Source organism: Plecotus auritus, assembly GCF_963455305.1.
Source record: "Plecotus auritus genome assembly, chromosome: 13".
NCBI classification, from domain to species: Eukaryota; Metazoa; Chordata; class Mammalia; order Chiroptera; family Vespertilionidae; genus Plecotus; species Plecotus auritus.
The window spans coordinates 19,849,286-19,876,065 of NC_137779.1; the positions used below are offsets into that span (position 1 = coordinate 19,849,286).

The window sequence follows — 26,780 nt, forward strand, 5'->3', positions numbered from 1 at the left end:
AAGGGCAGCTCAGAGGAGGGACTTTCCTGACCTGGAAGTCAGTCATCTGTAGCCATGGTGTGGGGAGACCCAGGGGAGAGGCTGACCCCGGAGCTGGACCCTTTGCTCTTGGCCTTCAGTGGAGCGGGTGAGCCCTGGGCCCTCTGCATTCCCCCAGAGTTAGGAAGATGGCTTGATGCAGCCTTCCCACTCCGTCACCTGCGTCCCAGCTGGCACGGGGCTCACACAGGCACAGAAGGCTGCACTCAGATGCCTAGGAAGTGATTTCAGATTCCTTCTTGTCCTTACACACACACACACACACACATACACACACACACATACACACATATACACACACATACACATATATACACACACACATATATACACACACACATACACATATATACACATACACACATTTACACACACATACACACATATATACACATACACACACACACACACAGAGAGAAATGGGGCAAAGGTCCAGGTAAGACACCATTTTCTTAGGTTCCTCTCCATCCAAAATTTCCTTCCGTCCTCTGACACTCAGACCGGCCCAATCCCTACCAGATTCACATCCCTTCACTTTCAATATTGAATTTTCCTTGTTCCCTCCCTACCCAAGAGAGATGAACTTCCTAGGAGCCAAACCCCTAGAGAGGAAATAAAAGGCCTTTGGGACTCCGTGAAACTGCGGAATAACTTGGGAGGGAAGGTGCTGCGGAGCCTGTCGCCTGCTTTTGTCGCCTCTGGCCGCGGTCTCACGGCCTCCCGGGCCTCGCGTGTCTACCTCTCTCTCCGATGAAACCTCCAGGGTGCTCACTTGGCAAGAACAGGGCAAAGGAGGTGTGCTTCGTTTGCCCTTGATAAGAAACACTTGCCCAAGAAATTCATTTGTTAAGTGACAGCATGTCAGGAGAATCCAGTTTTGTGTTTCAACGACAGGCTTCTGCTGACGGACATGCCAGGGTGGAGCTGGGACACCTAACAATAGTATGTGTGGCTCGTTCAGAATACCCTCTCGTGCCTCACGTTTTCTTTTTCTTTTTTTAAATATATCTTTATTGATTTCAGAGAGAGGAAGGGAGAGGGAGAGAGAGAGAGAAACATCAATGATGAGAGAGAATCATTGATCGGCTGCTTCCTGCACATCCCCCACCGGGGATCGAGCCTGCAACCCGAACCCTGACCTCCTGGTTCATAGGTCGACACTCAACCACTGAGCCACGCCGGCCCGGCCATGCCTCATGTTTTGAAAACATGCTGTCCTCTCTCCTTTTAAGGTGATAAGGCCTGGAAGCCAGGAAAGAATACACAGATGCCTAAGACATCTGTGAAACTGTATTGGACCGGGAGGAGGGCGGCGGGGAGTTTGCACAGTTCATACTGTTCCGGGAGAGCTGGACATAAACCTATTTCATGGATTACACTTGGCCCAGAAACCTGTTCACATAAGAGCTCTGGCTGACGGGAGACACAGGGAGGTGGGCTGCAGGGTCCCACGCTGGAGGGAAAGAATACACTGAGATGGACTCGCTGGGTCTGGGAAATAGAAGTCAGAGGGAGCCTCTTCGCAGTAATACTTCTCCAGGAGCAACGCAGCACCCCCTGGTGGCCGAAGGGCTGTGAATACCATTGCAATTTCCTGGAAACGGTGCCACCTGCTGCACACTCTCCAGCCTGCTGATTTGTCAGCCAAACTTCTCCAGGTACTTCCAATGTACCCACTTAAAGGAGGCAGTGTTGGGCTTTTGGAAGTGAACCAGTGAAATAAAAAGAAGGGAACGTACAAAATGGTTTGACTGCAGCCATTAAGCCGGCCATGCTCTATTCCCCATGGGGGCCCGGTCTGCAATGGCTGCACACAGTTGCATTCTTATTTATTTTTAAGTATTTACTTATTTTTGCATGTGGATGTCCAGTTATTCCAACATTGTTTCTTGAAAAGATGATCTTTTCAACACGTGTGTTTGTGGAGTTATTGATGATAGCCATTCTGACAGGTGGGAGGTGATATCGCATTGTGGTTTTGTGTGGAGGTTCCTCAAAAATGTAAAAAAATAGAACTGCCATGTGACCCGACAATTCTGCTTCTGGGTATTTATCTGAAGAAATCCAAAGTGCTCATTTAAAAATATATATGCATTCCTGTGTTCATTGCAGCATTACTTATAGTGGCCAAAACATGGAAGCCACCTAAGTGTCTATATCAGGGGTCCTCAAACTTTTTAAACAGGGGGCCAGTTCACTGTCCCTCAGACCGTTGGAGGGTCGGACTACAGTTTAAAAAAAAAACTATGAACAAATTCCTATGCGCACTGCGGGCCCGGGACGAGTCGGCTGCTAAGCAGGACAGGCAGTGGCACCCAGCGGGCTGGATAAATGTCCTCGGCGGGCCGCATGTGGCCCGCAGGCCATAGTTTGAGGACCCCTGGAATGGATAAAAAAGAAGTATGTAGCCCAGCTGGTGTGGCTCACTGGGTTAGAGCCATTCTCAGGCACCATCTGTGTGTCCTACAATCCAACTCAGTTCTGACACTATCTACCCACTGGTTAAGGGCACAGTCCTACAAAACTGTCCCTCTTCCCCCACATCAGACACCAACTGCAAGTCCAGGTTGTCACCTGAGCTCTGACCAATTGGCTGTAGATCATAGGTTCCCACAACGCCCCTCTCGGGTTCAATTAATTTGCTAGAGTGGCTCATAGACTCAAAGAAACAGGTTGCTTACTAGACTACCAATCTTCTATATATATAAAAGGCTACTATGCAAAGTGTCCCCTTGGGAGTTCGACCAGGAGAAGGGAGTTTGATCGCTCACTATGACGTGCGCTGACCACAAGGGGGTGGCGCGGAACATGGCGGGAGACCAGTAGCAGGGGCAGGGCGCTGAGGGAATGAGGGAAGGAGGGCAGGAGGAGGTGGAGAGGCAGGGAGGTGGGGAACCTGATTGACCCTGATTGCTGGCCAGGCTTAGAAACCCTGTGCACAAATTTCATGTACCGGGCTTCTAGTTTATTATAAAAGGCTATGACTCAGGAACAGCCAGATGGGAAGGGTCTCGCTTCTGTGCCTGCTCCAGCACCTTCACCTGCTCACCAGCCTGGAAGCTCTCCTACCCCTGTCCCCTTGAGTTTTGATGGAGGCTTCAATACAGAGATACATTTTTGTTGTTGTTTGTTTTTAATATATTTTTATTGATTTCAGAGAGGACAGGTAAGGGAGAGATAGAAACATCCATGATGAAAGAGAATCATTGATCGGCTGCCTCCTGCACACCCCACACTGAGGATCCAGCCTGCAACCCGGGCATGTGCCCTGACTGGGAATTGAACCTTGACCTCCTGGTTCACAGGTTGATGCTCAACCACTGAGCCACGCCAGCCGGGCAGAGACATGTTTGATTAAACCACTGGCCATTGATGATGAACTCCATCTCCAGCCCTTCCCCCTTCCCTGAGGTGGGGGTGAGGGCTGGGACTGAAAGTGCCAAACTTCTAACCTTGTGGTTGGTCCCCCTTGGGCACTTTCCCAAAATCATCTTATTAACATAACAAAAGACACCCTTTTTGCTTCCATCAGAGAATTGCCACACTGGAGGCAAAAACAAGTACATATTTTTTATTCTAAATCCCAACATCACAAGACCCCAGACGTTTGGTGCAGACTCTGAAGGGGCTGCAGTGATCCCCGAGATCCTGGGGGGACGAGAACCAGTGACATTGGAGTTGTTAACGCATGATATGTTGCTTCCACGGGGCTGTGACGGCATGAGAAAAGTTTACACAGAAAGGGGAACTGTGGGGAAGCATGGGACTTGGTTGGAATGTCTGTAAGGAGGATTCTCCGAAAGGTTGGGGGCCTCTGAGGGGACCTTGCCGAAGGCGGCAGCCCCTACCTTAGCTTTTCCAAACAAGTCTGAGCCCCGGGTGTTTTGCTGGAATCTCTATGTTTAGCCTTTAAAGACCCGACCTTGTAGAAGCATATACTTTCTCAAGGATGCTTACCCTGCTGACTGTATCTAATAGTTAATTTTAGTTCAAGCTGTTGTGCCAGTAAAAGCCAAAGGAGGCCGGCGAACAGGGCTATTTGGCAGCAATAGGCAAATAGGCAAATAGGCAATCGTCCCTTAGCCTCTCTTTCACAGAAACATGTGTCAGAGTAATCATTCTCCAGTCATTCAGGGTCTGCCGGTCAGCCCCAGCAGGGAACTTCACCTTCATCCCCTCAGAAGTCATCAGCCGCTCTGCTCCACCCCAACACCTTCAAGATCCGTCTTTGCCATTTCATAGAACTGGAAGCTGGGAGGGTGTCTGACCACCTACCACGTTGCAAAAGGTGGTAGGAGCTCATTTGACTCAACATGAGGCTCCCGCTGACATGTCTGTCATCCCAGAGAAGGTTCCTAGCAGCTGTCTCCAAGTTCCAAGTGGTAGGAACTACTCCGTAGATACTATGTCAAAACACCATTCGTGCCCCCTCAACACCCACTGTCACCCCCCCTCCCCTTCCTCTGTCAACCACTTTGCTCCTCTGCCTCTCCCTCCAGCTCCAATGAGCTTCCACAGCCTCCCTCCAACCTACATGCAACGCACCCCATCCTTTCTCCTCCTCCCTCCAGTTCCCCACACCAAGACTGAGCACCTGTCAGAAACTGTGCTACCTCTGGGCCTTGGGGAACCACTTCCTGAGGTCCCGGGCCTCCTGACAGCTGGGTCCTTCCTGGCTCCCCTCCCATCACCAAGCCAAGCCAGTGATCCAAAATAGTCTCCCAAACAATGAGGACAACTGTGCAGTTATTCTGGAAGGTCTGTGTGGCCAAGACTCAGAACAACGCAGGAAAGACCATCGGGGGTGGGGGATGAGGTGGGAGGGCGGGAGGGCCCGCTGTTGAGGCTGATGAATTCAAAACCTGCATTTTTCCTAAAGGATGACCAGAGAATGGGTGGGCATAAGACTAAAACCACAGCCAGGGCCCTACAGCTTCCCATCCCTAAATATACCCAGGCTGTAAAGACAGAGAAATGGCTTCCTTTAAAATTGCCTTTACTATTCTCACAGGGTGACCAGGAGGCAGGGCCTGGGTTACAAAAGGTGACGGCCTGTTGGAAGGTCTATCACTCTTCAAACTGCAGTTTCTAAAAGGCCCAGATTGGAGTCCGATTAGACCTGGTGATAAAGACTAACAAACAGGATCAGCTGGGAGGGTATGGGAGGAGCTAGGGCTTATGGGAGTTCTCACACTTTGCATAATCACAAGAACCCTACACACGAGGACCCTACAGAAAGAATTCTGTGTTTATAAGAAAGCTCTCTGGTTCTAACTTCCCTTTCCCTTCACTTCTGTTTTCCCGTCTATGAATACCCTCCATCTTAGCATGCAGGCCAGATGCAACCCTTTCTTTTTCCCCAAATAAATCCTCTTTGCTGACAAAACACCGAGTCGATATTATTTTTCAGTTGACAATAGCAATATTTTTCTTCTCTATTTTTGTAAATCTTATAAAACATACAGACAGAAACATAAAGTCATTGCGTTTACCCTTTGATGAATTGTCACCAAATGAAAGCATCTGTGAAACCGGCACCAGATCAGGAAACAGAGCATGGCAAAATCCCAGGCCCCTCCCCGCACCCCTCCTCCCCCCCAAAAAATACATATTCAGTCACTACTCCCCACCCAGCCCCAGGGAAACCACTCTCCTGATTTCTTACATTGTAGACTAGTTGTCCTGTTATTTTAACTCTAAGTAGTAAACTCATAGACTATGTATAATTTCATGACTGGCTTTTTTTTTTTCCCACTCAACATAAGTGTGTGTGATTCATCCTTCTTGTATGTAGTTGTAGTTCATTCATTCTCATTATTGTACAGTATCTCACTGAGTAAATAAGTATACCACTGTTTATTCCTCCAGACTACTGTAAGGCCTTCGGGGAGTTTTCATTCTGGTGGCATTGGTAAGAGGCGTGTTGCAAACCTTCTAGAACATGATTTTCGACAAACATATGCATACAGTTGTGTTGGTGTATACCTTGGAGTGGAATTACAGTCCTCAGAATATATTTCAAAGAAAAAAAATCAATTCAAGTTTGATGTAGACTTGATGGTTGCAAGAAATGGGTTCTGTGATTGTAGAGGCCCCACGCTGGCCATGAGCAGTGTGCTTGTTAGAAGGACAAACTATAATATTGGGAGACACGGACGAATCTAAAGGAGATGGTTCAAAAAAGCGTCATATGTCTTTAAAATGATAGGACAGAACTGGGAAAAAAGATCACAGAATCATTCAGACAAATAAGGCTGATGGGTGGGGTCGGTGACTATCTTCAGAGAATCTGTGTGAGATCATACAGTTGCTCTTCCTTCTTTATGCCCAGCTCTCAGGCAGTGAGCGCTGCGAGTCATTGGAAAGGGAGAGACATGGGCTCTACAAGGAATCTGAGCTGGGAGGTTTTTTAAAAATAATTCTGGATGGAGGTAAGGAGGCAGGGGATATTCTGTTGTCTCAAGAACAGAAGATTTTGAGTTAGCATTCTCTGCCCTGAAGCCTCCTACTGTGTGTGAGTGGAATAACTTCATTCATGCTAGCAGATGCCCTCACTGACCCATGCAAAATACTTATGAGCAATTTTAGGGGATTTCCATTCTTTTTGAAAGTGACAGAATTAATCTTCCCCTTATAAAAATAGAAAAGCGAAGCACCAGGGAACCTCCATTTTCTCAGTTCAGTTTTAGTCGACATCCTGGAAGTTCTGTCCTAGTAACTGAAGTGACCCAACCTGTGAACCACACAGAAAGCCTCAACCTTCCACGCAGCAAAGCAGCTGGCTGAGCCTACAGCGCCACCTTGTGTCCACAGTGAGGCAGGCAGCCACTTTGTAAATGCACCGTCTGTCAAGCATTCTTCAGCTACTCCGTGTAGAGTGCTGTGCCTCACTAATGCGGTAGGTGCCAGGCATACAGACATGAGTAGACAGTTTGAGAGTTCACGTTTTCATCACCATATGGCTTCGGGCAATTTGTTTTACCTCAATGTGCCTCAGTTCCCTACACCTGGAAACGGAGATCAAAGTAAGAAACGGATACAGTTATTCATATGAAATGTTTGTCAACCTAGTCATCACTCTCCATACATGGCAAATACAAACCACGATCCCTTGGAGAACTGACCATTCTTGTAGGGGAGGCAGACATGTAAATGGGACACAGGAAATATATGATAAATAATGAAATAAAAATAGAAATCCTTTTGTGGGTATTTCATCCACACAGACCGACAGCAAAGCTAGCACAGATTGCTCTTACATGTGGCCTCTAGGAATGATGCTGTGAGACTTGGACCTCAATCAAAAATCAAGCACCGACTAAAATAACAATAAAGGGCCTCCTGGCCCTTTTAGGCATAGGGAGTTAAGTTATCTGGCATTATTAACTTTCCAAGCTATATTTCTCAACCCTTAGTTCAGTGGTCGGCAAACTGCGGCTCGCGAGCCACATGCGGCTCTTTGGCCCCTTGAGTTTTTAGCAAAGGCCAGCTTTGAGTACCCTAATTAAGTTAATAACAATGTACCTACCTATATAGTTTAAGCTTAAAAAATTTGGCTCTCAAAAGAAATTTCAATCATTGTACTGTTGATATTTGGCTCTGTTGACTAATGAGTTTGCCGACCACTGCCTTAGTTGTTACATATTAACATATCACATATAAACATTTCGGAATTCAATTTCATGTATAACAGATATTCAAGTTCATTAACTTTAGAGGGCTAATATTAAAGAATATGGTTGACAAAATAATGGTGTTAAGCCCAACGGGTGTGGCTCAGTGGGTGAGTGTCGACCTATGAACCGGGAGGTCACAGTTAAATTCCCAATCAGGGCACATGCCCGGGTTGCGGGCTCGATCCCCAGTGGGGAGAGTGCAATGATTCTCTCTCGTCATTGATGTTTCTATCTCTCTCTCTCTCTTCTTTGCTCTCTGAAATCAATAAAATATATATCTTTTTAAAAAAGATAATGGCATTAAAAAATAGCACAGCCATGCCCTGGCCTGTGTTGCTCAGTGGTTACAGTGTCCGCCCCATCACCAAAGGGTTGCGAGTTCAATCCCTGGACCCAGTTGGGGTGCATTCAGGAGGCAACCAATTCGTCTCTCAAGCATGATCCCCACAGCCACTAGACACCACCCACAACCTTCTTGGCAAGCAGCTGCCTCCTCTGGTCAGTTTGTTCTTCCTCTGCTTGCTAATAAAGCTGCCTTTCTCTCTCTCCATGGCCACCTCTGCTTCTAACCTGAGCCACAGACCCCAGCTAAGCCACAGCAGGCGAGTGGGAGCCTCAGACCAGCGGGGACTGGAGGCTGCCGCTTGGAGGACGGCCACTTGTCTCTCTTTCCTCGCTGCATCCACAAGAGGGAGCCTGGTGCCAGCTTCCCCAGCCACCTGGCAGCCACCAGGACACCTCGTCTGCTCTTAGGTATGGCACCCAAGAAGGTAAAATTTATGGTATCTTGCATCCAATCAAAAATGACCAGGTATGCAAAAAATAAATAAAGAGGGAGAGAGAAAACCCCAGGAAAATACCAACCATGATGAGGAGAAAACGCAAACATGAAAGCAACCCAGAAATGACACAGATTGTAGAATTAGTGGACAAGTGAGGTGAACGGTAAGAAGCTAGGAAAATTCCTGGGTGGGTGGAACGGGGAAACTGAGGCAAGATCATTAAGCAAGGCCAAACAATTTAGACAGCTTACAGCCAGCTAGCGAATCGCAAGACCTTATCTCTCCTAACGAAGGACACTTGAGAGCACATGGTTTCTCCCTCTCTTCCCTAACCAGAGAACACATAGCTGAAGCCACCCTGGTTGGGGAGATCGAGGACAGAGACCCAGTTAATGCCATCTGTGCCATCCAAACCCAAGGACGGATGAAGTCAGGGAAACAAATAACAAAAACCGGATTCGATTCAGACAAGACCTGGCCAGTTTTGCTCAATGGTTAGAGCGTCAGACCTGGGCTCAGCTCTCAGAAGCATACTGCCTCCGGGGGGCCTCATTGGCCCCCGGTGCCAAGTTGTGTTGGACCTGTCCTATCACGGTTTAAAAAACAAGCCTGGCCATTCTCAACAAGACCAGCAATAACAAGGGTTGGAGAGGTTGTGGGGATGTACACTGGTACAACCACGATGGAAAGCAGTCTGGCGATTCCTCAAAACATTAAGAATAGAGCTACCATATGACCGAGCAACCCCACTCCTGTGTATGTATATACCCGAAAAACTCGAAATCATGTGTTCAAAAAGATACATGCACCCCTGTGTTCATTGCAGTGCTGTTCACAGTGGCCAAGACATGGAAACCACCAGAGTGTCCTGCGATCGAGGACTGGGGAAGGAAGATGTGGTCCATACACACAGTGGAAGACTACTCAGCCACAAGAAAGCATGAAATAGCGCCATTTGCCACAACGTGGATGGACCTGGAGAACATCATGCTAAGTGAAATGAGTCAGCCAGAAAAAGCTAAGAACCATATGATTTCACTCATGTGTGGGATATGAAACGGAAACTCATGAACACAAACAGCAGTGTGGTGGTTGCCAGAGGGAAGGGGGGTGGGGAGAAGAGGGTCCTAATATAAGGTGACAGGAGGAGCTTTGACTTTGGGTGGTGGGCACACAATGCAACGTACAGATCTTGTAACATAGAAACCCACACCTGAAACCTGTGTGTTCATGTTGGCCAATGTCACCCTAATAAATTTAATTTTTTAAAAAAGGTTTTTTAAATAGGTATAAATAGAAATCTAGGATTTATGATGAACAGTTAAATCTCCCACCAGGGTTAGAATTTTTGTGTGTGTGTTTTTAATCTTTATTGTTGAGAGTATTACAGATGTCCTTCCTTTTTGCCCCCCATTGTCCGCCTCCACCCAGTCCCCACCCCGCCCCAGGCCTTTGCCACCCTAGTGTCTGTGTCCATAGGTAATGCATATAGGCGTGGTTAGAATTTTTTTTATTGCAATTCTGTCTTTTCTCCTTAGGAATCATTGTATCACCCACCCCATTAGTAAAATTCCACAACAGAGGAAAAAAAGCCTCAAGAATGAAACTGACTCCAAGTAACTTACATTCTAAACCAAGCCCCCCAAAAAGGTAAAGGAATTCAAAAAATCCACCACCCGATAACATAAAATGTACAATGTCTGCCACCCAATCAAATATTACCAGGTATGCAAATAAGTCGAAACACAGCCTATAACCAAGAAAAAAAAAATCTATCTGTTGATCAAAAAAGCAACTCCAAAGAGCACAGAGGACAGAATGAAGTATATTTTAACCAAGATTTCACACTTTCGCCTCATCACAGCTTTTAGCAGCAGATGCTGACTCAAACATTACAGAATTAGCGGTTTCCTTTCCCTGAATTTTAAGGCTAAAAATCAAAAAGTCATTAAGAAGAAAGGAAAACAAAAGTTCCACTGATGTCTTATTTCCTCAGAGTTCTCTGATCTTCCCGTTTTTAAACCCTGCTTCACTCTTCACTCCTTTCCATTCTTTTTGTATTCCTCCTCTTTAGTAAGTACATGCCTGTTTTATTTTTAATAAAAGTATTTTATTAAAAAAATAGTGCAAAAACAAAAATTCAAAAAACATACCTAAACTAATGTATGCATGTCCACCCTTAAAGGGAGGTTTCTGTTTTGTCATTTTTGCTTTAGGTCTCTTGAATAATAGAAAAAATTGATAATATGCGGCTCTGTGCCAAGCATAGTAAGTGCTGTGTAAGTATGTATATATTCTCATATAAAATACGCACGTTTTGGTTATTCCAGCAACCCTATCTGGTAGATGTTATCGTCAGTTCCATTTCACAGATGAAGAGACTGAGGTACACAGAGGTTCAGAAGCTTGCCCTCAACTCATGCGGTTAATAACTGGCAGATTAGGCCCTTGCCGGTTTGGCTCAGTGGATAGAGCGTCTGCCTGTGGACCATAGGGTCCTGGGTTCAATTCCGGTCAAGGGCACAATGTCATACACAGCCTATGACTAGCCCTGGGCAACCTGTTTGGAGCTACAAAGTGATCCACAGTTTGTGACTGCCTCTACTGGGCCTGGGTATACGCAGGAAGGACCAAGCTGCACACCAGTGCTGGATTTTATCAGCACCAGGCCCATGGGCAAGTCAGCAAAAGTCCTGAGGACCCCAACATCTCCTTCCACCTCCCCCCACCCCCACCAGCTGCCTGATAGAGCCTCTGGCAGTACTTGAGGTGCATGAGGTGGGTTCTTAGTGAGCCACCAGGTAGGGGTGGGTGGTATTCAACAAATAGATGCAGGTTCAAACTCAATGCCAGTGCTGGGTCTGAGGCCACTCAGCAAATGTCCCAGGGTGTTCCAAGTCCATCTGTCACCTGCTGGGTGCCTACAGACCTTTGTGGTAGGGTGGGGGCCCCAGGGAGTCATCAGGGTGAGGCCAGCAGGGTTTATGAGGCCCACATGGACCAAGATTGGGCCATGTGAAGGGATGGCTCTGCATCAGGTGGGCATTCACGGGAAAAAATGGCCCCGATCCTAGAGCCGCACAACTTTGTCTCTTCAAGATTCTGCCAGCAGCCTGAGCTCAACAGGGCAGGGCCGCTGGGGGTCAGAAGGGTGGGGCTGGTGGATGTCCTGTGATGGGGAGTTGCCAGAGTTGCTGGTCAGGCTTGGGGAAAGGTGGAAGGAGTGGCCCGCACCCCAGAGTCACACCAACCTCTCAGTGTGTCCTGGAATCTGACCAACTTCGTCAGGGTGGGGTTATCTGGAGCCTAGAGGGGTGGCTAGCGGATCTCCCATGAGGGGGATGTGCCAGTCAGGTTCACAGGGGGAATGTCTCTCGCCCCCAAGGCCATACCACTCAGTCAACGACACCCCCTGAGTCTGCCCAGACCTCTACACCCCAGCCCGAGCAGCTGACTCCTCAGCATGGCACGATCTCTGCAGGGTGGGGCACAGAGAGTACAGAGTGTGTTGCTGTTGCTTTTCCCAGGCTGATGTTGTAAGGAGGGGCGTGCTCCACCTAAGAAAGATGGTGTCTGTGGTGCGGGAGAGTGACTCAGACAGGAGTCCCTGCAGTTGTCCCCTCAGTTCTCTCCCCGGAGCCACAAACCCCCATCTCTCCTCAAATGACTCCAGTCCACTCTGCCCTCCCTCCCCTGGAGCCCAGGGTGAGTGACTGACTGCAAAGGAGATTTTTGTGTGTTGGCCCCTTTAAGAGGACACCTGTGTCTCCAGCAGACTCTTGTCTCTCCCTGGAAGATAGAATCCCCACAAATTTTCTCAGCCAAGTGGATGTGGGGGCCTCTTCCCAGCTCTGGTCCTCTGGAGTGGGGAGCCTGGCATGGGTTTGAGACCTCAGACTTCTCAGGGGGAACCGCTGCATCTGGACTATCCCTCCTGGAGCTCATGGGAGTGGGGCCAGCCTCGGAAACCAGCCTCGATGTGGCTTCTTCTGTAAATTTTTGGTTATAAGACTTCTATTCAGCTAGTTTTCAGTTGGTTATTCAGGTTGCTTGTTCTATATTTTAGTTGTCATTCCAGTTTGGTCATGGGAGGAAGTGAGTGTAGCAGCCACCTGGTCTGTCACATCTTGGGTCTCTACCTCTTTCTTTCAAATACACAAAAGAAGCTGTAAAACTATTATTCCCTGGAATTTTGAGATCTTGCTTTCTGGCAATTGTCTTCAGTTTTGACTCAAATAAGCTCTAATAAAAATTCAAAAGCCCGGCCAGTGTGGCTTAGTGGTTGAGCATCACCTATGAACCTGGAGGTCACAGTTCAATTCCTGGTTGGGGCACATGCCTGGGTTGTGGGCTCAGTCCCCAGTGTCAGGTGTGCAGGAGGCAGCCAATCAATGATTCTCTCACCACTGATGTTTCTATCTCTCTTTCCCTCCCCCTTCCTCTCTGAAATCAATAAAAAATATATTAAAGTCAGGTTTCTAGGTAACTCACCGTTTAAAAAAATATATAGACTTTAAAAACATGTATACTTAGGCAATACAAAATATATAAAACAACATGAAATTTAATCAGGCATAAGAGAAATGATGCAATCGAGAGAAAGGTAAACACAGGATGATTGAGGCTGCTGCTGGGGTAACAGCACTTACTGTTTTACAGCGAAATTTTTTATAAACAGAAAGAGTACAGTCTAACAGGGGTGGGCAAACTTTTTGACTCGAGGGCCACAATGGGTTCTTAAACTGGACCGGAGGGCCGGAACAAAAGCATGGATGGAGTGTTTGTGTGAACTAATATAAATTCAAAGTAAAGGTGCGGAGGGGAGAGTAAGAGAACCGGATAGAACAGCCGGATCTGGCCCACGGGCCATAGTTTGCCCATGGCTGGCTAACATAACAATAATAAATCTAGTATAGTAAATACATAAACCACTCACGGTTGTTTATCATCATTATCAAGTATTGTGTACTATACGCAATAGCACGTGCCTTACTTTTGTACAACTAGCAGCCCAGGAGGTTTGTTTACACCAGCATCAGCACAAACATGGGAGTGATATAGTGTGCTGTGCTGTTGTAATGGCTGTAATGTCACCAGGTGATAGGAATTTTCAGCTCCATTATCATCTTATGAGATCGCCATTGTATATGCCGTCCATCATCAACTGAAACATCAATATGCATGACTATATTAGTAGTTCATTCATTTATGTTGTAAAATGGTATTTCATTTTATGGATATACTAGAGGCCCGGTGCACAAAATTCATGCACAGGTAGGGTCCCTAGGCCTGGCCGGCGATCAGGGCCGATCATGGCCTTCCTTCCCCCAGCTGCCAGCTGCCAGCCGGGGCCTTCCTTCATTCCGCGCCACCCCCTGGTGGACAGCACACGTCATAGTGAGCAGTCGAACTCCTAGTCAGTCGAACTCCCGAGGGGACAATTTGCATATTAGCCTTTTATTATATAGGATGTACCACATTTTGATGACCTACTCACCAGTTGATGGATATTTGAATTGTTTCCAGTTTGGAATATTATGTATAATGCTACTACGAACATTTACATATACGTTTTTGCATGGACATGTTTTCATTTCTCTTGGATACATACCCAGGAGTGAAATTGCTGAGTCATATAATAAGTTTGTTTAACTTTTTAAGATACTGTCAAATTGTAATCCAGAGTGACAATACCACTTTACATTTCCATAAGCAATAGATGAAGGTTTCATTTTATTCATGTCCACCCCAGTTCTTATTATTTTCTGTATTTTTTTATTATACTCATGCTAGTGGGTGCATTGGTATCTTATTATGGTTTAAGTTACATTTTTCTAATATTAATTGTGTTAACCATCTTTTTATGTGATTTTTAAATATTCATATGGTTTGTTGGCGAAGTACCTACTAGTATTCAAATAGTTTGCCCATTTTTAATTAGACCTCTTATTAATTGAGTTATAAGACTTCATTGTAACTCTAGCCATAAGACCTTTATCAGATCTATAACCTGGAAATAATTTCTCCTAGTCTGTGGCTTGGTTTGTCATTTTATCAATGACTCTTTTGAGATTTTAATTTTGATGACGTCCAACTTATCAGATTTTTCTTTCATCAACTATGCTGCTGATGTAGATAGCTTGGGTCCTCTCTGGTCTACCCTGTGCAGACATGTGGAAACTTATCCAGATTCCAGACCTTTTGACTGTCTCCTATTCCAGATCTTCCTGTTAAATTTTTGGGCAGTCCCCCGCTTGTCCCAGCCAGGACTGCCAGCTGAGCCACTGGTTTTACCTGTTTGTTTGTCATCGAGATCACAATTATTACTTCCAGCGCTATTGGGCGTGGGTTTTCCAGCTCACTCCAAGTCAAGTGAGACCCCTCTGGCAGCGAAGCTGTGCGTTCTCCCAGCCTGAACACCTGGTAGTGCCTCCATGAACTCTGGAAGAAATGGAAACAATCCCAGGAGGATCTCCACAGAACCTGCTGTTTTTACCAGGTCCAGTGTCTCATTAATAATCCCTTCTAACTTGGTCATCTGCTCCTTTGGTCAATTCCCAGAGCCCTTAAACGGCTGTTTTTGACAATTTAGTCCAGTTTTGTCATTGATTTGGGGGAGAAAATGTTCTGGGAAGTAGGGTTGAAGGACTGTGTGCATGAGATTGCCTTTCCCAACAAAAACAAAACTGTTTGGGGGTGTTGCTGGGGCACCAACTCAGCAGTTTAAAAATCAGTAACTAAAGAAAAAGAGTTAGGCATTTATCCTGCCTTTCGGTATGAACTCTGTATCAGGGAACTCAGATTCCTTTAGAGCAGTGGTTCTCCACCTTCCTAATGCCGCGACCCTTTAATACAGTTCCTCATGTTGTGGTGACCCCCAACCATAAAATTATTTTTGTTGCTGCTTCATAACTGTAATTTTGCTACTGTTAATGAATCGTAATGTAAACATCTGTGTTTTCTGATCGGCAACACAGTTATGAAGTAGCAACAAAAATAATTTTACGGTTGGGGGTCACCACAACATGAACTGTATTAAAGGGTCGCGGCATTAGGAAGGTTGAGAACCACTGCTTTAGAGGATGAAGGTGAGTGTGCATAGAAATTTTCTAGCTAATAAGTGCATAATGAATGATAGAAAATCACCATTGGCAATTTCTAATGAAATAACTAATTCAGGTAATGATCGTTAATAAATAAATTTAACAAAATATGCCTAAGACTTCTATTCTGAACCCTATACGACAATATTGAGAGAATTTAAAGAAGACCTATGTAAAAGAGGAACATACTGTGTTCATACGTTGAAAGACTCAGTACAGTCACCATTTAATTCTCTCCAAATTGATCTATAGATTCAATGCAATCTCAGTCAATCACTGGCAGATTGTGTGTGTGTGTGTGTGTGTGTGTGTGTGTGTGTGTGTGTGTGTCTAAAACAATAAGCTGTTTTAAAATATGAACATGCAAAAAAGGATAAGAATAGCTAAGACAAGCTTGAAGAACAAAGCTGAAGGACTTATCTATCAGATATCAAGACTCACAATGTCACAATCTAACAGCCTGGTTTGGCCAATTGAAGAGCCTCCAGGGCACAGAGGCTGACAGTGAGTTATCACAGGCTGAATGCCAAGGCTGTGCCCTTGGCCTCCGAGGTGCCAGATATCATCTCCATCACTGAGATAGTGACAACCTACCCTGGAGATGGGCATAGCTGTCATCAGTCTGGCTAATGCTTATTTCTCACTCAACCTGCAGGATGAAGAGGAGGACCAAGCTGCATTCACCTGGACCGACCTGCAGTAGACTTCCAATAAGCTTCCCCTGGCACTCCGCTGCCTGGCAATATGCCACCAATTGGGCAGGGCTTGACCTCCCACGAGTCCAGGTCACCACAGGCGTTTCGGTCACCCTTCGTATCAATGACACCCTGATAGTAGGGCCCACCGAACACCAGGTGGAGGGGGTGCTGCAATTAGTCACAATGACTAGTGACAGTTGGGCTCTAAATCCCGATAAAGCCCAGGGCCCAGCACAGCAGGTGCCATTCCTAAGGGCCACCTGGGCGGGAAGCCAGTGAAACAGCCCAGATTCAGTAAAACAAAAAATGGTTGATCCTGGTGGCACTGGAGACAGCATGTACCCCTGTGGGTGGTCTTTTGCCACCACTAGTTTAGGTGACCCCTAGTTGCCAATTTTCAAAAATGAAAGAATAAAAACAGACTAAACGTTTTAAAAAAAAAGACAGAAAACAAGTGTCAGCATGGATGTGAAGGAGCTGGAACCCTTGGGCACTGCTGATGGAACTGTAAAATGGTGCAGCTGCTGTGGAAGACAGAGTGGCAGCCCAGCCGGCATGGCTCAGCGGTGGAGCATCAACCTATGAACTCGGAGGTCACGGTTCGATTCCCGGTCAGGGCGCATGCCCAGGTTGCGGGCTCTATCCCCAGTGTGGGGTGTGCAGGAGGCAGCCAATCAACGATTCTCTCTCATCATTGATGTTTAAAAAATACAAAGAAAACAGTGTGGCAGTTCCTCAAAAACTTAAACATAGAATTGATGCAGCAATTCCATCAAAGAACTGAAAGCAGAAATTCAAACAGATATTTGTAGACAAAGGTTCATAGAAACATCATTTTCAACAGTCAAAGGTGGAAACAAACTACATGTTTATGAACAGATGAATGAATGAATAAACAAACCGTAGCATAGACACACATTGAATCTTATTCAGTCTTAAAAAGAAATGAAATTTTGATACACAGGTGAACAAACAAAGACATTATGCTAAATGAATTAAGTCAGACACAAAAGAACAAATACTGCCCAGCTGGTGTAGCTCAGGGTTGGGTGTCCACCTATGAACCAGGAAGTTATGGTTGGTTGGGTTCCTGGTCAGAGTTGGGGGCTCGATTCTCAGTGGGGGGCATGCAGGAGGCAGCTGGTCAATGATTCTCATCATTGATGTTTCTATCTCCCTCTCCCTTCCTCTCTGAAATCAATAAAAATCTATTTTTTTAAAAAAAAATACTGTATGATTTCATGTACATGAAACAACTTGAGTAATCAAATTTATGGAGACAGAATGTAGAACAGTGTTTATCAGGGGCTGCAGAAGCAAGAAATAGGCAGTTATTAAAGGGTTTACAGTTTCAATATATTAGAATGATGAAAAAGTTCTGGAGATAGAGGTGATGGTTGCATAATAATGTGAATGTAATGTCACTGTAGTGTATAATTTAATATTATTAAAATGGTAATTTATGTTACGTATATTTTACCACACACTACTCTGCAAGCTTTTTAACTTTAATAATACTTCATGACTATTTTCCTGGTCAGTAAATATAAATCTAATTCATCCTTTTTAATAATTATACAATATATCATAGAAAAGGCACACTATACTATATTGAACTACTCCCATATTGACAAACATTTGCTGTTATAAATAGTGCTGCAGTCAAAATCTTTAAGGTTCTTACGATGTGTTAGGGGTCTCCAAACTGTGATTAGTGGGCAAAGTAAATAGTATATTTAGATCTTCCTCTAAGCCACTTTTAATTTTTATTTGTTCCTGGTATAAAACTAAGGGCAAGATGTCCTACCATTTGGCTGCATATACCAAAAATCTCAAAAAGCTGTGACTTATACAGGATACAATTTTATGGGCATTTCAGGACTGGTGTGGAAACTAGTGTCGAAACTTCGGCATGAGATCATCCAAGAATCCAGCCTTTTTTACCCTCTTACGTCACCCTTCATTGTCGCAGGCCCAAGATGGCTCTTTGCGATGTCCACACTCCACGGAGCAGCAGAAGAGAGAAGATGGGCACACCCACTTCCTCTCGGGACTCTACCTAAAAGTTGCCTGTTCCACTTCCACTAATAGCCTATTGTCCTGAATTAAGTCATGTAATCCATCCTAGCTGAAAGGAAGACTGGGAACAATCCCACTCAGCCCGGGTGGCCATGTGCCCCATTAATACCATGATGGCCAAGAGAGACTAGATACTGAGCAATTCTCTGATAAGATATGCCAAAAGAAGGGTCAATTATGTTAGCAATGTTTATAAAATAAACTATTTTCCATTGAATTAAAATGCCGTCCTCTTGTTTATTAAGGCCCACATACAATTGGATCTGTTTCTAGACACTAATCTATTATATTAAAATAGCTTTATAATAGTTGTTAGCTGTTCTTATTGTATGAATTTATAGTTGTTGATATATTAGTAATGTATCTTTTGTTAACTGTTTGATTTGTTGTTTGATTTACATTATTTGTACAGATCAAGTTAAAGATGGTCAACCTATTTTGTAAAAACTGGTTTGTTCTGGCACTTGGATATTATAATTTGAGGCAGAGATCATTTTTCTAGTTCTGATTTTTCTTTTATCTTTTTACTTATTTCAGAGAGGAATGAAGAGGGAGAGATAGAAACATCAATGATGAGAGAGAATCGTTGATCAGCTGCCTCCTGCACACCCCTTAATGGGGGATTGAGCCCACAACCCAGGCATGTACCCTGACTGAGAATTGAACTGTGACCTCCTGATTCATAGGTGGATGCTCAACCACTGAGCCACCCCGGCCGGGCTAGTTCCAATTTTTCAATGTTAAGAAGCATCTCTACCCACCAGTAATTACAACTAAGAGGTCACGCATTTGCTCATCATCACGGCCTGAGGAAGAGAAAGCCCCACTGACGAGAAAGCCTGACCATAGCAGGGATCTGATGGCAAGGAGCAGGGTTTCCCAGGGGAACAGGCGCCCAAGACTCCACCTTGTCATCCTTTTGAAAAACAATGGGTGTGAGCAAGTCCCGAGATGATGGGAAATGAGAGAGGTGCTCTCCCAGCTCTGGCTGGGGCGCATTATCCATCTGAAGTGTGTGGCTCCATCAGCCTTTTAGCTGGTATCAGTGCCTCTCTGCCATTATCTCCTTCCACCGGGCTTCATTGCCTCTTCATTTTTTTTTTTTTTTTTTTTTGAGAGTGTGTTTATTACAGCCGGGGACAGTGGAACAAGGAAAGATTTAGGATAGAAGAAGCCACAGAAGAGAGACTAGGCGGGGCTGCTCCGGCTCTCTGGAAACATTATGGGAGAGAAGTGAGCCCAGGCGGGGCTGCTGTCAGCTCACTGGAGAGGCGGAGAAAAGGGAGGCCTTGGAGACAGGTTCAGGGGGGTTAGCCCAGGACAAGCCACCACTGCCCATTGCTCCCCTGGTTGCAAGTCTCCTGGGGTTCCTCAGAGTTTAGAAATGCACACATGTCGGGGAAGTAAAAGGGGAGGGGGAAATGCAGGCATGCTGCGGGTGGGAGGGTGCACCCACTCTTTTACAGAGGAGATTTGCTCAGATTTATGCCTTATCCTCAAAAGTGCCTTCCTTTGTAGAAAAGGAAAGCTACTGGATCAAAAGAAGCTGCATTTGGGATCCTTCCCTTCCACCCAGCTAGTGTATATCCTTTGCCTTCCTTTAAAACCTAAATTCAGCCTCTCTTCCAGGAAGACTCTCTTGGTTTCCTGAGCCCTCAACAATGGATAAGCTGGAAGGTGTCTTAGGGATCTCAACCCTGGCTTCCTCTGGTCACAGCCAAGCATGTCCAACTCGCAGCCGGAGGGTCCGGTCCATGGGGACCCACTGCGACCAACTGTGACCTCTAGGATGCAAAGTCATGACAGAGCCTGGGAGGCGGCGGCCAGGACCTGGATATTTAAACGAGGCATGGGGCCCGCCGCCCGCCTGCGTGTTTGACGCTTGGAACACCTGCCAGCACTCCTCCCAGATTCCCATCGCTAGGTCTGAGGTGGAGCCTGAGCTCTTGCGTGCTTTCAGCTTCCACAGGGATTGATGAGCAACAAGGGGGGAAATTCAACTCAGCCAACCCTTCACTTACAGATGAGAACATTGAGGCCACCTGATGCTACAAAGAAAATTAGCATTTCTTAGTAGGAAGCCACTCTTTCAGGGCAAGGACTCTAACCCCAGCACCCAGAACTGTGCCTCCCTAGCAGTGGCAGATTTGAGGGGGGAGGGAGGGGAGGGAGAGGAGGGAGGAAGGAAGGAAGGAAGGAAGGAAGGAAGGAAGGAAGGAAGGAAGGAAGGAAGGAAGGAAGGAAGGAAGGAAGGAAGGAAGGAAGGAAGGAAGGAAAGGAGGGAGGGAGCTTGGTGTAGCTGCACCCAGCTTAAACTACAGCGCTGGCTTCTGGTCCAGGATATGACACATTCTTCCTCAGCTCAGCCTCTCTCCTAGTCCTGGCCGCCACCTCCCAGGCTCTGTCATTACTTTGCACCTTAGGAGGTCACAGTTGCTCGCAGTGCGTGCCCATGGACCCTGGGGAGCGCACATCTTAAGGAGTGCGGGGGCGGGGAACCCAGCAGGTGGAGGTCAGGGGCGTGGAGGAAAGTGAGGGCTTTGAGAAGGAAGGAAAGGCTCGTGAACAGGGGCGGGGAGGAGCGGTCAGGGGCGGGGAGTGCAGGCTAGATAGAGCCTGGGCGCAGGCGGGAGGAGCGCTCGCACCTGCTCCTTGGCGGCAGCGCGCCAGCGGGTCGCTTGGGCACTCAGAACAGGTGAGATGCCCGCTGTGGGCAGGGGGCTCGAACGGGAAGGGGGCTCGAACGGGAAGGGGGCTCGGACACAGAGGGCGCTCATACGGGGAAGGGGCTCGGACACAGAGGGCGCTCAGAGGGGGAAGGGGCTCGGATGCCTAGGGCGCTCAGACGGGGAGGGGCTCGGACACAGGGCGCTCAGACGGGGAGGGGGCTCGGATGCCTAGGGGCTCAGATGGGGAGGGCCTCGGACGTTGCCTAGGTGGGAAACGCTGGGAGGCTCACGGTTGGGGACGCTCCCCCCACCCCAGCGCCCCTCTGCCGTCGCCTGCGGCGCTGGGAGGAATTGGCTGCGTTGCCCGTGTTGCGCGTGAGAGGAGCTGGGAAGGGCGAAGCCCCTGCAGTCCATTCCCCCGCGGGTTAGAGACTCCGGGGCGGTGACGACCGGTGCCTGGCCCAGAGGCCGGGGCTGCTTTCGTGGTTCGACAGGACGGTGGGCTGAAGAGCCCCACTGTCACTTCTCAGGCGCCTGAACCCACCAACCAAGTCCTGCCCTGAAGCCAGGAATCTAATAATCAGAGGCGATTGATTGATTGATTGATTGATTGATTGGTTGGTTGATAACGTCTCCGGAGCCTTTGTTCTGCTTCCGCTAGTAGCCGGGTGGGTAGAAACGGATCCAGGAGCCAGAGGTGCCATTAGCGCTGGTTGGAGAGGTTTGCGGGACCTAGAAACAGGTTTGGGGGGACCCTGCCTGGGTCTCCAGGAGATGGGACCCAGCCTAGATGAGGGAAACATTTGCGCTTCAGTAAGGAAACCTGTGGCTTTATGAAAAGTTAGCCAGGCACCTCTAGTAAAAACGCCCCAGAAATGACCATTTCCTTCACATTCTCTCCCACCTGCCCCCCACTTTCTACCATTGCCCCCCTCTCCCCGTCTCCTTTGCCCCACCGCCCCACCCATCCCTCTGCCTGGCTCATCAAGTGGCTTAGGGATGGTGCCTGAGCTTTTGCATTCACTTGAACAGGGAGCGTGGCTTGGTGTTCAGAAGGAACGAATCTGATACAGAGATAGGAAGCGGGGCGCCTCCGAGGAAGGGTGTTCTCCAGGCCCTGGTGTGTGGGCTTGGTGATGGCGGCTTACCCTGGCTCCCAGCGTGTCCGGGGCAGGTGGATTTTATGTGGGATGTATCCAGTGTGGCCCCTGGGTTTCCCGGGGAGAGCGCCTCACAGAGGCGCGGTGAGGCGTGGTTTCTGCTTGTGCGGTATTTGTTTGGGTATCTGGGGAGCCAGGCGCACGATCTCCTTCATTAAGGAGCTTTGATTTCCTCTCACTTCTTCCGTGGGAGGTGGACATAGCACCACCGGTGACTTAGCTCCGGGGGCCATGGATCCTCCCATCCCGTGGGCTCCCCCCTCGCCCCCCTGGCGGCCGTGGGCTGGGATGGCCAGGGAGAAGCTGTTTAATCTCACGTGCAGCACGTTATTCTATTTGGCGATTTCCCCGGTGTGTCCTTGGTTGTGTCTCTTGCCTAATCTCAGCAAACAGCGCTAGGAGATCGTTGGAACTGGGCAAAGGCTGGGGAGGAAACGTAAAGTGAACAGACCTGCTTGCTTTTTTCCCTGCCACCTTTGGGTTAACATCGGCTGCTGCGCTTAATTGGTCAAAGTACAGGTGTTACCAGGTTGGCTATAATGAAAGGGTTATCGCTTGTCCTCAAAGGTCTCTGCCGGTTGATATGGATAAGGGCAGTTTTACCCTATGTGGAGCCACGCCCATAGCCAAAGTTCCTGCTATTGTGAAACTTCTTATAAATGTGGGTAAGGAACTAAAGTCACTCCTGTGTCATCAGCTAATGACTGCATATGTAGACAGAGTTCGTATCCATGGTTTTTTTCTGTAGACCGGTCATAAAACAGAAACCAGATTATTCACAGTACGGTACAGTGCTGCACGTGAGCCATCAGGGGCCATGGGTAAGTGGTCCCACACTGTATTTGAACTGGGCTTCCCTTCTAACCACCCACCCTCTCCCCCAAACCGTCACTGGGGCTCAGGCAAGTAGGTGGTTTGCATTTTAGCTGTTTTTGCTTCTCTTGTCTGTCCTCTTGTGTGAAAATAAAATGGGTCACCAGGGAGAAGGACGCTCAAAAGACCCATCAGCCTTGGGTGATGACAGATTAAACGGAAGCTATCAAAGCACACGCGTGTGTTTCCCTGGCAGGATGTAGATATTATAAGCCATTTCCAGTGTCTTATCACATCATAAGGGGGCTTTTCAGAGAACAAGGTGATTTCCACAAGCAGCACTGTAAGGGGAGAGGAGTAGCCGATTTCATAAATAAGGACATTGAAACTTCGAGATTCAGAGAATCTGGCCTGGGCTTATCCATCTGTTAGGTGGCAGCTAGGATGCAAAACGGAGCTCTCCCAAATAGCACAGCATGTCCAGGGTGGGGTGTGTGTGCGCGCGCGTGCGTGCGTGCGTGCGTGTGTGTGTATTTGTTTATGGGGTGAGGAGTTGTGATTTGTCTTTCCTGAACATGTATTTAATCTATTCTCTGACTTGAACTCTTAGAGCAGTGGTTCTCGACCTTTCTAATGCCGCGACCCTTTAATACAGTTCCTCATGTTGTGGTGACCCCCAACCATAAAATTATTTTCGTTGCTGCTTCATAACTGTAATTTTGCTACTGGGTCGCCTAAGACCATCGGAAAACACAGATATTTACATTACGATTCATTAACAGTAGCAAAATTACAGTTATGAAGTAGCAACGAAAATAATTTTATGGTTGGGGGTCACCACAACATGAGGAACTGTATTAAAGGGTCGCGGCATTAGAAAGGTCGAGAACCACTGTCTTAGAATATAAATTTAGAGAATTCTTGTTTGGTATAGTTCATGCCCATCATTTTTTCAATGTCATCACAAAAGTATTTTAGAGCTGAGGATAGCCTTAAAGATGATCAAGCTCAATCTTCTTGTTTTCCAAAGGGGGGGGCGGGGCGGGCGGAGGAAGGTGGATTCAGGAAAAATTGAGAAAGTATGTCTGTTGCTTCCCCAAATCTACTTTGCTGAAGAATTGTGGCTAAAACCTAGGACTGCTGATGTTCAGACTCCTGTTCTTTCTGGCATGGGGTATTTGAGGATTTCCTAGATACATAAGTCAACTGCTTTAGTTTGACTCTATTGCTTTTTTGGGGCGAAGGAGAGTAGTCTGTGACAGCAAACTATAGCTTCCCTGAATCCTGGACTCAAACTCCTGTAGATTATTCTACTCTTGCTATATCCCATGTTCCACGAAGGAAAGAGCTTTACGTGTCTGGCCCATGTGCTATTCCCAGCACAGGGCCTGTAGTAGGCACTCAATGAAACACGTTCAGTAGCTAGCAAATAGTTGCTTCTTGGGTTAGAAGAATAACAGGAATATTAGGTGTTGGGAAAAGATGAGTTTAGTCATATCTGTACTATTCATAATAGATAATAATGATCTCACTCAATTAAAAAAATGCAGAAACAAATATGAAGAAATGTTCACCATTATGAATTCTGGGTGTTGAATGTTATTGTTTGCAATTCTTTGTATATTAAATTCCTCAAATGATTTTAAAAAAACTATCAGATAGCTGAAACCGGTTTGGCTCAGTGGATAGAGCGTCAGCCTGCAGACTGAAAGGTCCCAGGTTCGATTCCAGTCAAGGGCATGTACCTTGGTTGCAGGCACATCCCCAGTAGGGGGTGTGCAGGAGGCAGCTGATCGATGTTTCTCTCTCATCGATGTTTCTAACTCTCTATCCCTCTCCCTTCCTCTCTGTAAAATATCAATAAAATATATTTTAAAAAAAAAACTATCAGATAAACATTTGGACACCTGCGAGATGTCACTCAGCTACAGTCACAGCTCACCCTACTCCAGTGACTTAGTAAGGAGATTGTTTTTCACAAAGAACTAGGCGTCTGGAGCTGAGAAATCAGGGCCGGGCAGTCCCTCTGCCTTCCTGCACCGCTGTCCTTGGCGGCAGCTTGCATCCTCCCTGAAGGACACGCACCTCTTCCGTGTTATCTAGAGGGCGGAAGGCAGGTACCAGCTGAGTCTGTCCCCCCCCCCTTTTTTTTTTTTTTATAAAACAAGATCTTTCCTGAAAGCCCCACCCAGTCAACTTCCTACACCTCCTTCATGTAAAGGACTGTGTCCCATAGCCACTCCTGAGAGCCCGAGAGGATTTAGTGCTTTGTCAGACATAATGCCAATGCAACCAAACAGGGGATCTGTTAAGAAGGAAGAGGGGAGAAAGAATGGTGATTGGGGAGGCAGTTACCCGAGTTTGCCCTCGTATGTTTTCTGAGCCATTGACTCTTTCTTGTCTTCTACATCGGTTGTTTATTTATTTCTTTGGTTTACTAACGAGCAGTAGATACGTGGTGGGTCTGGAGGGCCTTTTTTAAATTATAGAGCCTGAAGCCCATTCCAGGAAATGCTGGTTACTTAAGTCTGGGACGGGCCTATGAATCTGAATAATAAACAGCCCTCTGGGTAATTGAAATGCAAGTGTTTGCAGGAGCACAACTTAAAAAAAACATTGAATTGGGGGTGCTGTAGCAGGGACACCTCATTGTATTTCCAACAGCTTTCTGTGTCACTCCTCTTGAGGACATTACTGAAACGGAATTTTTGGACTGGAACCCGGATTCTTTGTCCGCCAGAGTCAAAGACTGAATCCATGGACAGAGGGTGGTATAGCAAAGGTGGAGATTTATTGAAGAACAAGTACAGACTCCCATGTGGGGAGAGGGAAAGAATCCCACGGAATGGACTCCCACATGGGGCGGGGTAAAGGGTCCCACTGAGTTCTTTTTCTCTACGGCTTATAAAGGCTGCAGATCCTGGTGCCTTGATATCCCCTGATGGGTCACTATTCCCTTAGACTGGTTACTATGGTTACTCCTGAGCTCAAAGGTCAAACACCACATGGAAAATGTGATGCCCCCCTCCCTCATTGTTCTTTTCTTTCTGGCTTCCTTCCTTCTTCTTCATTTTGTAAGTATAGACCTTTTTGGCTACTTCCAGCTCCCTTGTCTTATGTAAATGCAACTGTTGCTGCTCCCTGCACCTGGCTTCCTTGTGTTATGGAGATGTACCTTCTCCCAATCGGTAGCCCTGTGTTTTTCCATGGACCCCAATTCTAAAAGTTCCCTAAGCCTGCCTGTAGTCCCCTAAAATTCCTGTTTCGTTACTTCATTTTTTAAATTTTATATTTTGGTCAACATAAATAAATGTATAGTTCTGTCTTTATGGAGCCCGTACTGAACTGCCCCCTATAGGCGACTACTTGTAATGCTTTGGGCTATTTTTTTTTTCTCATATTTACCACCATATTGCCAAATAGCATGCTACTGGCTGTTTCTTTTTCTTTTTCCAGTTCTAGATACTATCTGTTAACTTCCTACCTTGGAGGATGAGGATTCAGCTTCCTTTATTCTATCTCATACTGACCTCTGTGTCTTGCAAGATCCCAAGATATTCTACTTATGTTTAATACAGCAATGTTTAATTAGTGTTCACATTATTCTGACTATGCAGATATTATTCACAACTGTGCCTTTTGATAAACCATGATTTTTTTAAAAAAAGAATAGTTGATTGATTTTAGAGAGAGAGAGGAAGGGAGAAGAGAGAAACATCGATGTGAGAGCACAGCACTGACCCCCTCCCTCTTTGCAGGCC

At 46.6% G+C, this 26,780-nt stretch overlaps 1 protein-coding gene across 1 annotated transcript in view; it reads left to right on the plus strand.

Annotated features, from left to right (window-relative positions):
• The first annotated feature begins 20,913 nt into the window (after positions 1 to 20,913).
• The window catches only part of TMEM45B (transmembrane protein 45B), a 33,273-nt gene continuing 27,406 nt past the window's right edge, over positions 20,914 to 26,780 (plus strand). The window contains exon 1 of the mRNA XM_080650369.1: positions 20,914 to 21,072. The gene's annotated coding sequence lies outside the window, so the exon portion shown is untranslated. The remainder of the gene's footprint in view (positions 21,073 to 26,780) is intronic.